Source organism: Heloderma suspectum, chromosome 2 (genome assembly GCF_057233095.1).
Source record: "Heloderma suspectum isolate Gila_16-S chromosome 2, 16-S_ref, whole genome shotgun sequence".
Lineage (NCBI taxonomy): Eukaryota > Metazoa > Chordata > Lepidosauria > Squamata > Helodermatidae > Heloderma > Heloderma suspectum.
In genome coordinates this window covers 341495959-341510006 of record NC_139459.1, presented here as the reverse complement: position 1 = coordinate 341510006, position 14048 = coordinate 341495959, and the positions used below count along the sequence as shown (strand labels likewise).

The window sequence follows — 14048 nt, the reverse complement described above, 5'->3', positions numbered from 1 at the left end:
AGGCAGCGCGGACGGGGGGAAAGGTCAGTTCTCCAGGAACCGACCGCAGAGCACAGGCTCCGAGGTCAGTTCCCGGAAAACCAGATATCCTAAGGCTGTCTAGCCGCTGACTAGCGGCCATAGGATTGCTCCCTAAAACAACTGCAATGAAACCAGTGGCCACAATTAAAAAACAAAACAAAAAACAGTTTTCAACATGTGCCTAAAGCGTAGTAGGAATGACGTGTTTTATTTGGGGCGGAGGGGGGAATGTGTGAAGGTATTCCAAAGAGTGGGTGCCACCATAGAAAAGGCCCTCTTCCTGGTTGTTGCTGGCTGGGAATGATGGGAGTTGTAGTCTAACGCATCTGGATGACATTCAGTTGGAGAAGACTGCTGTTGGATGTGGCACAACCAGGAGGGCTTGTGATAATAATAATCATAGTGGTTTGGCAGATATCTATAGGAGGAGACGTTCTCTCAGATATCTTGGTTGCAGGTTGTTTGTCTTTATAAGTTAATGCCAAACCTTAAACCTGGCCCACTGGCAAATTGGCAGCCAGTGCAGTTCTTTTAACAGTGATGTTGCTAGATGCATCACACAACAACCTTACTGCTGCATTCTGCACTAGGTGCAGCTTCCATAAGGGCAGGCCCGCATAGACCATGCTACAACAGCTGAGACATGAAATTATGGGACTGGGGGGAGGGGTTGCAATCCAACATAAAAAAATAGGAACAACATGCCATAGAATGATATCTATTCACTATAATCATTCACACCACCATTCATAAAAAGAAAAGAGGAAAAAAAGATTCAAAATTTCTATTTCAAATGTATACATTCATATAAGCAGTCCATATATCTAAATAAACATCCAAAAGAAAACTGACAACTGTAGAATATACCTTCAAATCAAGCAAGAGCAGTAAGATCTTCAGACCACTGAATGATAGGTGGTGTGTGTTTATCCTTCCAGGCTTAAGTATGAGTCCCTTTGCATCTGTAAAGGCTCTCAAAGTCCACTTTTGCTTTCTATCTTTTAGTCCCCACGTCACAGGAGTATAGTTTAAAAGTGCGTGCACATCTGTAATTATTGCAGATTTTTCAAGAACAAAATTTATGTGAGCGTGACTTCCAACCAAAAAGAAGCCACCACAGGGCATGACATGAAGTTAAGTTAAAGCATAACTAAATTGTGTTAAGTGATCCTGAGTTTGCACTCTCACTTAAAAACATGATTTGCTGGATCAGACCAAGCTCCACCTAGCCTAGTGTTCTTTGCAAGGATCCCAGCAAGTGCGACTACGTGGTGCACTGGTGACTGCACTGGTGAATTGTGGTCTGCCTTCCGCCCACCCCAGCAACAATTCCTAAAGCATTATTTGCCTTATCTAGAAAGATTCCCTAGAGATTACTCAGTCTGTGACCTCCCTCCTAACATGACGACGGCAAAAGGTTCATGATGCAATGTCACATGTTATCTTATAATAGACTGAGCCCTGTGGATTCTCATTCATTTGTAACTTCACAGCACGCAAGTATGTAGCCTGGTACCCAGAGAATCTTCTTTCATTGTTTCAGTTTCTATTTAAAAACAACCTTTTTTTAGGGTGCATAGTTATGAAGGAGGGCTTGAAGATGTGTGAGATGTGTCTGGACAGAGAAAGCTCAGGAAACAGAGCAGAGGTTCGGCTGACTTCCACCGTTGTCAGTGTGAGGAGGGGGTTCCAGTGACTTGCACTGCTCTGTGGTGCTGTTCACATGATCTTGCAAATCTCACCCCAACTATTCCCCCACCAGCACTGAGCAGTCTTTCCATAAGTCCTTCATAGCGCTACAACTCAGATCTCAGGTGGCCAGAGGCTGTGCAGCCTTCCCCCCCACCATAAAAGGACGTTTATGCCAGTTTCACTGGTGATATCAAAAATGGAGAAGTGAAGTTGACAAAAGGCAGCAGAAGTGGTGCATTGCCCTTGGTGTAGGTGGTGGTGGTGGTGGTTGTTATATCAACATGCAGGATGTGGGATTGTGGCCCCCCCAGGTGATGATGGACTACAACTCCCATCATCCCTGACCATTGGCCATGCTGGCTGGGGCAGATAGGAGGTGGTGTCCAACGACATCTGGAGGGCCATAGGTTTTCCAGCCTTGTATAAGGAGATAGTCCCTGCGCCGATGAGCTTATGGTCTAAAATTCACCAGGGGGAGGACAACAGAGGAAGAGGAGAATGATGGAGGAATGAGTACACAAGCAAAGAATATGCAGTTATTTCAGATACAGTAGAGCAGAGGTAGGCAGAAAACAGAGCTCCAGACGTTTTGGACTTCAACTCCCAGCATTCCTGGCCATGGCTGGCAGGGCTTCTCGGAGTTGAAGTCCAAAACATCTGGAGTTCTACCTACTCCTGCAGCAGAGTATGGATGTGTGTGTTGTGGTTAAGACACAATATACGTTCCCATGCTTAGGTAGTATAGGTGGGGAACACATTTTGTAAAGAAGTGTATGTATTGTTGTTTACAAATCTTAGGTCCATGAGAAGGCAAGTTGTTTTGTTCAGGACAGGTGACATGCAGAGATATAATATAGGTGCCAACATCAGTTACACAACCAAATTCCACACAGCACTAGAGTTTGTTTGCTTTAAACTGAGGGAAGGGAATCACATTTTCCTAGCCACAAATCATGGTATGGTGAATGCCAAGGGAATACACTTCTGCTGAAACAGAAGCGTTTACTGAACGACTGAAGGAAAGGCATTTGGATTCTCTACAAGCCCTCCACAACATGGCACCCTCCAGATATGCTAGACCATCACCACCAGCATGGCTGATAGGAGTTGTAGTCCAACACACCTGGAGGGTGCCAGGTTGCAGAAGATGGCCCTACAACAATTGCATAACAACCATACATTTGAAAACCATCACCAAGGAAGACTTTTTATATGATGGTTTTTTCTTGACTAGGACAAAGTAATTAGCTGTGAGTCTGAAAGACAAAGATTTCCTTGCATGGAGATGCTGTGATGGGGAAAAGCTTCATTTGTTGGATCGCGAACTACCTGTGTCATATAGCATTTAAGAGCACAGGAGCTGGTACCTGGTATTCCAAAACACCTAAGGCAGACCACATAAGCTAGGGCTCATTGAACAAGAGTACAAAAATTTAGCCATCATGTAGGTGATTCACCTCTCATGTGGCTATTAGAATCTGCAAACCTCAGTTGATTTTTAATGAGATCTAGCAAACCTCTGGGAAATCTAGTGATGAAAAGGGGGTGGCTGCCAAAGTTGCTCAGGGAATTAGAATGATTAATTATCATGCTAATTGCTCCCCCAACAACACAGGTGTACAGTTCCCAAGGCTTCAGCCCTATTACCTCACCATATCAGAAATCAAACAAGCAGGGGTAAGCTGTGACAGGAGAGAGAATTTTGCACCCTTGATTTCATTGCAGTTATTATGTAACCACATTCCAAAAGCTCAGCTTTTCCAGTTCTTCCAGAACAGCAGAGACTAAACACCTTGCCTTACATAATGTCCTGTGACAGTTTATCAATCATTCAACAACAACAAAAAACAGTGTTAAGATGAAGGTGTATTTGTTTATTTAATTTATACGCTGCCCTCTAATGAAACACTCTCAGAGTGACTCCCACAATAAAACATAAGCAACCTTGTGGCACCTTGAAGACTAACAATTTTATTTTGACATAAACTTTGGTGGACACTGCCTACTTCATCAGAGGCATGAAATGTTAACCTCAAACTAGCCAATTTATATACACATGCTGGAGTGCAGGATGTAAAGTCTGTTGTTGGAGGAAATTGAAATGCTAAAAGTACGGACAGTGATGATTCCTTTAGTGGTTGTCATTCACAAAATCTGCCAATTTCAGGTTAGCACTTCATGCATCTGATGAAGTGGACGATGTCCCCAAAAGCTTATGCCGGAATAAATGTATTAGTCTTGACAATTTCCTTGATAGTCTGTAAGGTGCCAATGTGAGCTTTGCTGTTTTTGTTGCAAGAGACCGACATGGCTACCCCTCTGGGGATTGTTATAATAAAACAGGTACAAAATAGGTTAATACCCCATAAAAACAGGTTAAAAGGCTGTGACAGGGCAGCTGTCAGAAGGGAGCTGGGAACCAAGTGATCAGAACCAGCAGATCAGAGAGAAAGAAAAAGCCGAACACACTACCTGCCAGCTCAAACAGGAGGCCTTTCACAGCTCTTGTGGGCAGGGCCAATCCAGAGCCTGAGATCTGCCAAGGAAGACACTCCAGGCTGCAGTTCTGGTGACCCACCATATGGGGCAGCTTCACACAAAGCAAAGGTTTCGGTTCTAGCCTAGGGCTGATGTATTCCTGACAGCTTGTGATTGGCTGAGTAATGTGCCAATGGCCTGTCCCAGGCTTGCTGTGGCTGGACTTGGAAGGAAGCTGGACCAGGAAGCACTGGAGAGGAGGTGGTGATTTCAATTATTTATTTATTTGTGTATTTATTTTAAAAGATTTTAACCCACCTTTCAGGGCAAACTGCCCTCACAAGGTGGCTTACAAGATTATAAAACACCTGAAAATACAATAAAATTTTATAAAATACCGTGGCAGTAGTGAAAGGCTTTTAAACTACCAAATGCATATGGGAATAAATGTGTCTTCAGTGGGGGCTTTTAACCTAGCAGGGATGAGGCACCATACATATCTCCCTAGGGAGGGAGTTTCAATGATGTGGGGCCACCATTGAGAAAGCCCTGTTGCTAGTACTCATGAGCCTAATGGTTCTTGGTGGTGGGTCAGAGAGTAGGGTCTCCAATGCTGTTCTTAATGCTTGGGCAGGCTCATATGGGTATAGGTGGTTCTTCAGATAATGTGGTCCCAAACTATTTAGGGCTTTAAGTGTGATATGGTTTGATTGCTCAGTTAGTACCATATTTACTAACATTGGCTTCCACCAGGAAGGGAATGCTCAGCTGTTGACTCAGTCTTAGTCCTGCCCAGCTGTGACAAACCCCTATATTCTGATATAGCTCAACAGTGTCCCTAGAGCGCCTGGTAAATTAGCACCCTGCCAGGCAACCCAAATAGGTTTATCTCCTCTCTTTTCCCCCCAGTATGAATAAAAAAATGTAAACTTTTTTATATATATATAAAGAGGCTAATTGGTTCAAACTGGCTGGCCCATTTAAGCTGTAAGTTCAGAGTCATTAGAAAGGTGATTTGCTGGCTAGACCACTGACATCAGAAATGGAGGCTATCAGATGACTAGACAAAACAAGAACCAATCTCTGTTGAAGGACCAGCTTTCACTGAACTCAGATTTCCATAAAAATAAGAGCTTGCTCACCCCTTTAGTGGAGCCCTCCATATACCATCTAACTGGAGGCCAGGGTGCTCTCCTTCAGGCTATCCTTTCTGCAATGAACTCTACATGTGCTCTGGAACACAAGACTCTGCTCAAGTAAGTAACAGGTAACTATGTCAGATGGAGTGTATTTGGAATTCTCTGTGTGTGATTGTTGCCTTCCCTTGTTCTTTTTCTCTTTTTCTCCCCACCCCACCCCGCACCAACTCCTTTTTGTATTTGGTGATTTGCCTGTGTTGTTTTAAAATGGAATTCTTACTAAACTCTTTCCCAAGTGAAGGACCACGTGGTTACAAAATTACCACTTGTGTTATTAGATTCCGCCCCCCCCCCCCATGGTTTTTGTTGAGTTCTGTTCCTGGGCTGGGCAGAAGGGAGGGGTCGTTGGCACCTAGGGCTCAGAAACTCCTCAAGCAGCTAGACAAACTAGGTGTGTCAGAAGGTTCCCCCTGACTGGTGGCAGCCTATCAGGAATTATTGGGGGGGGGGAATGACCCTTGTCGATAAGAGGTCCACCAGTAGGGAGTCATCCCCACACCCAGTCTGTAGCATCGGCCCACAAGTGTGCTGAGAATGCTCTGGCCCTGTCATTGCCATCCTCCTAAATGTTGTTACCATTTAAAGATTATTGCATTTAATTAGGAGAAAACCCTGTTTAATCCAGTAGGAATTACTTCTGAGTAAAACATGCATAGACAGAATTAGAGTGCACATAGTGGCTTCAAGCTGATAAGGCAGAGTTTCTCTCTACTGCCATGCCCTGAAGGCCGCTTAGACTTTACCAGTGGTGCAGTGGAACATTTTGAAGTGCAGGCGCTCATCATGACAGCCCCATAGCCATGCCCACAAGGAGAGTCCCCAAATGGAGGCAGCTGTGTTGATCTGTATCAACAAATCAGTTCTAGCAGTTTTATCTCCACCACGAGCAGGTCTTTTGTAAATCTAATGGGTCTTAGTTGCCCATTCAAGAGCTAAGCTCAGAGGGACGACATCAGCATCTCTGCTAACAAAAAATGTCTGGCACTGTGTCCCTGCGAGCCCAGGCTCCACTACACCTCTGGGCTTTACCACATCTTCCCCCAACTTGGCACCCCCCCCCAAATAGGTTGGAGCACCATTCCCATCATCCACCAGTCATGCTGGTTGATGATGATGGGAGTTGTAGTCCAATACAATCTGGAGGTCGCCGTGTGGGGGGTGGCTTCCTGAACACACGTGTCCCCTCCATTTTCACTGTGTAGTTGCTATTTTAAAAGTCCACTGGTAATGTGCAGTTCTCTCAGAAGGGTGGTGCTCTTTCAGAGTCTCTAGCATGCTCAGGCAGTGCAGTCAAGTCTTCAGAGCATTACTGGAATGGTAGTGTTTCCTCCTCTCAAATGCTGCCTCAGGAGGCAACATCTAAAATTCTGGGCTGGTCACTTTCGAGCCTCAGTGTCTCCATGTGTAAAATGGGCATAAAATGATTGCCTGAGCATGCCAGGGAAGTTAATAACCTGGCATGCATGCAGAGACAGAAATAGCTCTGGGTTATAGTGGCTGTCTCTCAAATGAGCTAGGATGCCAAGGGACCAATCCCTTTTGTGGCATTCCATAGGTATTATACATGAGAGAAGCATTTCCATCTTGGAAGGAAATAAAATCTTCGAGGAAGTTCAAAAGCCACGGCTCAGGTTCCTTTTAAAATAAGATACACAAAATGCACTCAATATGCCAACAAATTTGGAACACTCAACAGTGGCCACAAGACTGGAAAAGGTCAGTTTACATTCCAAATCCAAAGAAGGGCAACACCAAAGAGTGTTCAAACTACCGCACAATTGCACTCATTTCACATGCCAGCAAGGTGATGCTCAAAATCCTACAAGCTAGGCTTCAGCAGTATGTGAACCGAGAACTACCGGAAGTACAAGCGGGGTTTCGAAGAGGCAGAGGAACTAGAAATCAAATCGCCAACATTCGCTGGATCAGGGAGAAAGCAAGAGAATTCCAAAAAAATGTCTATTTCTGCTTCATTGACTATGCTAAAGCCTTTGATTGTGTGGGTCACAACAAACAGTGGCAAATTCTGAAAGGGATGGGAGTACCAGACCACCTTACCTGTCTCCTGAGAAACCTGTATGAGGGTCAAGAGGCAACAGTAAGAACCGGACATGGAACAACCGATTGGTTCAAAATTGGGAAAGGAGTACGACAAGGCTGTATATTGTCGCCCTGCTTACTTAATTTATATGCAGAGTACATCATGAGAAACGCCGGGTTGGATGAATCACAGGTCGGAATTAAGATTGCCGGGAGAATTATCAACTACCTCAGATACGCAGATGATACCACCCTAATGGCAGAAAGCGAAGAGGATCTAAAGAGCCTCTTATTGAGGGTGAAAGTGGAGAGTGCAAAAGCTGGTCTAAAACTCAACATTAAAAAAACTAAGATCATGGCATCTGGCCCCATCACTTCCTGGCATATAGAAGGGGAAGAAATGGAAGCAGTGACAGATTTGACTTCCTTGGGCTCCAAGATCACCGCAGACGGTGACTGTAGCCATGAAATTAAAAGACGCTTGCTCCTTGGGAGGAAAGCTATGGCCAACCTAGACAGAAGCAGAGACATCACCTTGCTGACAAAGGTTCGTATAATCAAAGCTATGGTTTTCCCAGTAGTAATGTATGGCTGTGAGAGCTGGACTATAAGAAAGGCTGAGCGCCGAAGAATTGATGCCTTCGAACTGTGGTGGTGGAGAAGACTCTTACGAGTCCTCTGGACTGCAAGGAGGTCAAATCAGTCCATCCTAAAGGAAATCAACCCTGAGTGCTCACTGGAAGGACAGATACTGAAGCTGAAGCTGAAATATTTTGGCCACCTAATGCGAAGAGAAAACTCCCTGGAAAAGAACCTGATGCTGGGAAAGACTGAGGGCAAAAGAAGAAGGGGACGTCAGAGGATGAGATGGCTAGATAGCATCACCGATGCAATGAATATGAACTTGAGCACACTCTGGGAGAAAGCAGAATACAGGAAGACCTGGCATGCTATGGTCCATGGGGTCATGAAGAGTCAGACACAACTTAACAACTGAACAACAACACAAAATGCACTGTCCTAAAACTAACACAGTGCCAATTATTATGATGGGTGATGGTTGTGAAGAAAAGTGAGAGCAGGTATATTTCAAGGATCTGCACAGAGAGACACATTGCCCCCCACCATATTTATCTTCCTCAGCTGTGTCCCATAGAAAGAGATATAAGAAACATGCTATAATAGTAATTAATAATTCCTTCTAATACCAATTCGAATGTGGAGCTGGAGACAAAACTGTATCATTACCATACAACAGAGAGAGAGAGAGAGATCAGCATATACTGTGGGTTTTGCAGATACCCGAGGGATCTTTAGGGAAGGAAACCCTAAAAGAAGGGGTGGAAACACCCACGTGATAACTCAGTGGCATGAAATGTTACCTGATTGAGAGGAGGAAGTAATAACCTCACAACAAGGTGGGAGAAGGGAATAGAACAGAGTAGCTGAAAAAGGAGACAGAAGAGGAGTTGCATAGCTATACAAAAAGGGTAGAACGATTTATTTAATTGTCTGGATAGATTAGTTCCTGGTTCACATGGATAAGCTCTTTTAAAGAGAGAGCTGGCCACAGGCATCAATGGAGAAATCAAATAATAGAATGTAGCTGGTATTGGGCACAAGTGTCTCCCCACCCCACCTCAAAATAAAACAAAAGCGGGGGGAACAGAATTGAGGGAGAGAAAGCAAAAGAGGCCAATATGGACTGTGCATGTTCCGTGGGCATGGGATGATGGCTAACTGCTGAAAGGGGGAGAAAGGAACACCAAGGGGAGGGGAGGGAGGATGGAATGGAGCAACTGGGATCCTGAACAGAAGCACTTAATAGCTTCAGGGCTTCACTTGCTAATAATAACACTAATAATAATAATAACAACACTAATAATAATAATAATAATAAAACTAATAATAATAATACAGGTCCCTGCCCCAAGGAACCTAGTCCACATGTTGGTAATTTGGGGGGGGGGGGAGGCAGAGGCAAGAGTAAAAAAAAAATAATGAATGTACGCAAGTGCACTTAACAGCTACTTAGGCCTAGTTTGAGTTGAAGGTGAAGATTAAGTGAAAGACTTCATGGAAAAGGTGGATTTTGAGGAGGGATTTGAAGACAGAGAGAGATGTGGCACCACATGGAGTTCTGGGTTTAAGGGGCAGCAGCAAGAAAGAATGGATGAAGTCAATTAACAAACCAGCAGCCCTGTGAGCAAAGGATGACCAGATGATGATGGGGCGGGGTGCATTAACTGTTTCAGTTAGATCAAAAGAGAGAAAAGTGTGAACTGTATAGATACTACAAAGATGGAGTTGGAGGAGAAGAGGTCATCCATAAGGCACAAGAAACAAAGGCGAAAGGACAGCATGGAGCAAACAGTGGAGAGCTCTGAAGGTACGGATGAGGATTTTGTGCAGATAAGAAAGAGGATGGGAAGCCAGTAAGATCTTTGCCTGAGCTTATTCTTTGTTCCACATAGGATCTCTGATGTTTTCTCAGCTATTTCCTCTGGGATGAGATCTCACTTCTTTAAAAAAATGGAAGTCTGATAAAACTGAGTTTTTGTTCCACCCTCATTCTACCCTCGTACTTCCTCTTCCAGCAGGTACTTCTACTGTTTCTTTCGCTGTTCGTTATCTCAGCATAATCACTGATCCTTCCTTTTCTCCCCGCATATACCACCAGTTACTGAACTCTGTCACTTCCATCTTTGAAGAATCCGTAAAATGTACCCTTTCCTCTCTTCTGATGCAAGTAAAACCATTGTTCGTTCTTCCTATATCTCCCAAGACTCATTTCCTTGGACTTCCTGCTTCTTTCCTCAGACCTCTTTCCTCCGCTTTGAACCTTCGTTCCCCCGCCTTCATAACAGCAGCACAATGTCCCCTGCAGCTGCTACAATTAACATGAGAAAAATACAGAAGATGGTATTCAGGGATCTGCAAATTGTCAACACTGAGATTGTAAGCCTGAGGGCAGGGCCTGTGTGCTACTTTCATTTTATGTAACCCATCTAGTCTTTGTAGGTGCACTAGAAATAATAAACAGCAAAAATACTAATAAAGCCAGTGAAGACATTTGAGGAAGACAATCATATGGATGCTCATCTCTGCTTTGCCCCACCCTGAGTTCTATTTATTGGCCAAACCAGCTACAATATGACAAAGAGATGGAACTCAGGAAATAGCTTTGATGTGGATTGACTAGCAAATGCCCTTTCTTATGATGGGTGAGGTTTCTGTGAAAGGACAGGGCAGTGGTGTCTATTTTGCAAGGCACACCGCACGCACACACGTACACACGCACCCTAAGCCCCCTTTTAGTCTGCAAAGGGCTTTCTCCTTTACCCTCTTAAGACTGAAACAAATAGTGATCAGGGCTTAATACAACGTTCCCTGACTCTGTCAGCAGCATCTTTTTCTCCCTCAAAACATGAACAATGAACATCCAGCCTGAGGTGGAGATCGGTGTGATCTGAAAGCCCACATATCACACTGTGAGCCTTGATTGGTTCTATTAAAGATATTATTTTATTGTCTCTGGAGATTTTACAGGATGCCAAAACCTGTTCCAGCTACCAGAACTCACACTTCCATAACTAGCACAAGTAGAATATATGCCTCCCTGTTTATAGCTTCTCTTTGGTTGGTGAATTGTAAAAGCTGCTATATGTCCGCCTTGCCTTAAAACTATGTCTAAATGCAACAGGGCATATTTATTATATTCCACACGGGTTGTACCTCTGCATTATCCTGCTGCCATTTTCCTTCACTGCCCTCTAGAAGGCGTGTTCAGACTTTGTCCTACGGAGAAAGAAAACATTCCTCCTTCGAGCCGGAATCGAACCAGCGACCTAAGGATGACTAAGGTAGCACTCTACAGTCCTCCGCTCTACCAGCTGAGCTATCGAAGGGTTAAGGAAAGCTTTCCGAGTCATTCCTTTTCACTTGCAATTTCTGGTTTGCCTAACACCGACAGCTCATGTGGTCTTTTATTTTCATACTCTGGTTTTAACTCATTTCCTTTTGAGATCAGTGTTATTCAGCAGCCTCCACTAGAAACAAGTGATACAACCAAGAATAGGATACAATTGTATGTAAGGCTTTATTTATTTCCAGTGTCTATCGGAATAAATATGGGTATGCATTAAGGGAGTGGGAGCACAATCTACAGGTTTTGTAGAACATATGTCAATGTTTGTGGTTTTCAAACGGTTATCCATGAGACTCTGAGGTTCCGCAGAAATTATCAGTGAGACCAGTAATTGTGGACCAGCTTGCATGAAAGGTAGCTTGCCTAAGGCAGTTTTCTCCTGCAATGAGTAGCCTCAGGGTAAGTTCTAGGGTGACTTCTCAGTGCATGTGAAGAAATAGTGAAGCCCAAGCCAGATGGGGCATCTCACATGGTGGAGTGAGTGTGTGCCTTTGCAGACTCTGCCAGAACTCCCTGCCAAACTGTAAGATGCAAGGACTTCTTGGCAGAAAAGCTGGTCTTTTTATTTAAAGCATTTTTACCCAGCTGTTCAACCAAAAAGGCTCACTGAGCAGCTCATGTACAATCAATAAAAACAAGACAACCCCTGCCCACAAACTTTCAATTTAAAAGAGATGACACAAAAGGAAAAGGGGATGGGGAGGGAAGAGGAAAAAAGCAAACCCAGCCACCAATTCTTAAAGTTAAATAGTAGTTCTTACAATGACCAGGAGGAGTGGAACCAGTTCACAGAGAGGCTGCTGCCCCCAAGTGACACCCTATCCCAGGAGGCTGCAATATTAAGGGATCCTTGGTGGGAACCCCAGCCCTGCTCTGGACCCTCCACCATCACCCTATGACTGCAGCAATAGAGGCAACAACAGAACTCTGCCAACCCCAGTACTAGAGAGGCCATGCCTATATGGCAGCCTGAAACCCCTTCAGCCCTGCTTGGGAGGAAGAGGCAGCAAGTGTGTGCTCTGGTTCAGAGACTGGGCAGCTATTTGTCAGGGATGCTTTAAACTGGATTCCTGCACTGAGCAGGGGGTTGGACTTGATGGTCTAAATGGCCCCTTCCAATTCTATGCTTCTATAATTCTATGGATCAGAGCTGTGTTAAGCTCCAGGAAGAGGTGTGATAGAGCATCTCCATACCAGCCTAAAATCCTGCATTTAAAACAGGGCTTTCTGCTTCCCTTTTAAATGCAGGATCATGACGGGCTCCCTTTACATGCGCTTCCTTTCCCCCCTCCTTCTCCCTCTTATTGGAGTCTTCCATATGTTTCCATATCTTCCATACAACCACTAGAAGGTGCTGTGGTCTAGCTTTTCTTATTGTGCGTTTTTCTCTTTTCATAAGGGAACTCAAGCAGGGTAATTTGATAGCTCACTATCTCCGATCTTTTGAAAAACGGAATAAAGGTCATTTAGTGCGGGAGACACCCTGGAGCTTGACAACATCATCTAAAGGACCTGCAAACATCCGTGAGTCACCAATCTCAATAGCAGGATAAAAGCGCCATGTGAAGAAGCCCTCAGACAGCTCCAAGATAAAATGCATCCACCGGTTAAGTTGCTGGTGCAACAGCTCTCTGAGGAAGCTCCTCACCTGGCTGTGCTGACCAGCTCTGGATTCTGATGGACAGCTCCCCTGCTGGACTAGACATCCTGGGAAAGCCCAGGCACCCACCATCTAGACCCTGCTGGATGGCTCCCCTGGCAGGTTTGCCCCTTTGACTCCCAGTAAGCGGACGTTCGGCTTGTGAGATGTTCTTGTTTTTACTGGAACCCTGAAATCCATCAACCAGAGCCTGGTGCAAAAGACATAGAATTAAAGACCGCTAAGCCCAAGAATTTGTTTTGAGTACCAGAAGTGAACAGAGCTCACAGTCCTTCCACACAATAATCCATTTCTGGTTACCTGGGGAGGGACTGTAGCTCAGTGGTAGGGGACCTGCTTTACACGTAGAAGGTCCCAGGTTCAATCCCTGGCGCCTCCAGTTAGGGCTAGGAAGGAATCCTGCCTGGAATCCTGGGGAGCCACTGCCAGTCAGTGTCAGTAATACTGGGCTAGACGGACCAATGGTCTGACCCAGTATAGGGCACCTTCCTATGTACCCCCTCTTTCTTCATTTCATCTGTAAAAAGTTTTGGGGGGGTGCCATTTTGTTGCTGCTATTGTTAAACAATCAGGAGTCAGAAATTCTTGCTGGTCTACTGCAAATCACCCAGAGATCTACTAGCAGATCCTGACATATCTTCCACCCACCCCAGCTTTGGCTCAGTCCCTGCTCACCAACCCGTCCACCCAGACTCAGCAGAAGTGAAGATCTATGTGGGTCCTCATCATGACAAGTACACTGGTGTCTGAATTGCTTGGATTGCATGGCTTCTATCCCATACTACAACCTGATGCTTGAGAATCATCATGCACGCTATGACGGATAGCCCAAGTAGCCAAAGGTAGCCTGCCTGCTAATGGGAGAGGAGCATCTGGGCCACTTCGTATTACTTCTCCTGGGTTTGCACTCGCTTCCTTGCTACACACAGGTCGAGGTGCTGTTTCTGATCGAATGTACTCAAGTGCCTTTGGGGCTGTGGAGGTAGAAATTATTACCAGCATCCTGCCTGAGAGCACATTGCCCAAGGGC

General features: G+C 44.9%; 1 non-coding gene across 1 annotated transcript; it reads right to left on the bottom strand.

Moving 5' to 3' along the window:
* Nucleotides 1–11250: 11250 nt before the first annotated feature.
* Nucleotides 11251–11338, bottom strand: TRNAY-GUA (transfer RNA tyrosine (anticodon GUA)). The gene is given in 2 exon segments: nucleotides 11251–11286; nucleotides 11302–11338. It is a non-coding gene; the product is annotated as a tRNA-Tyr (tRNA).
* Between the last annotated feature and the right edge of the window lie 2710 nt (nucleotides 11339–14048).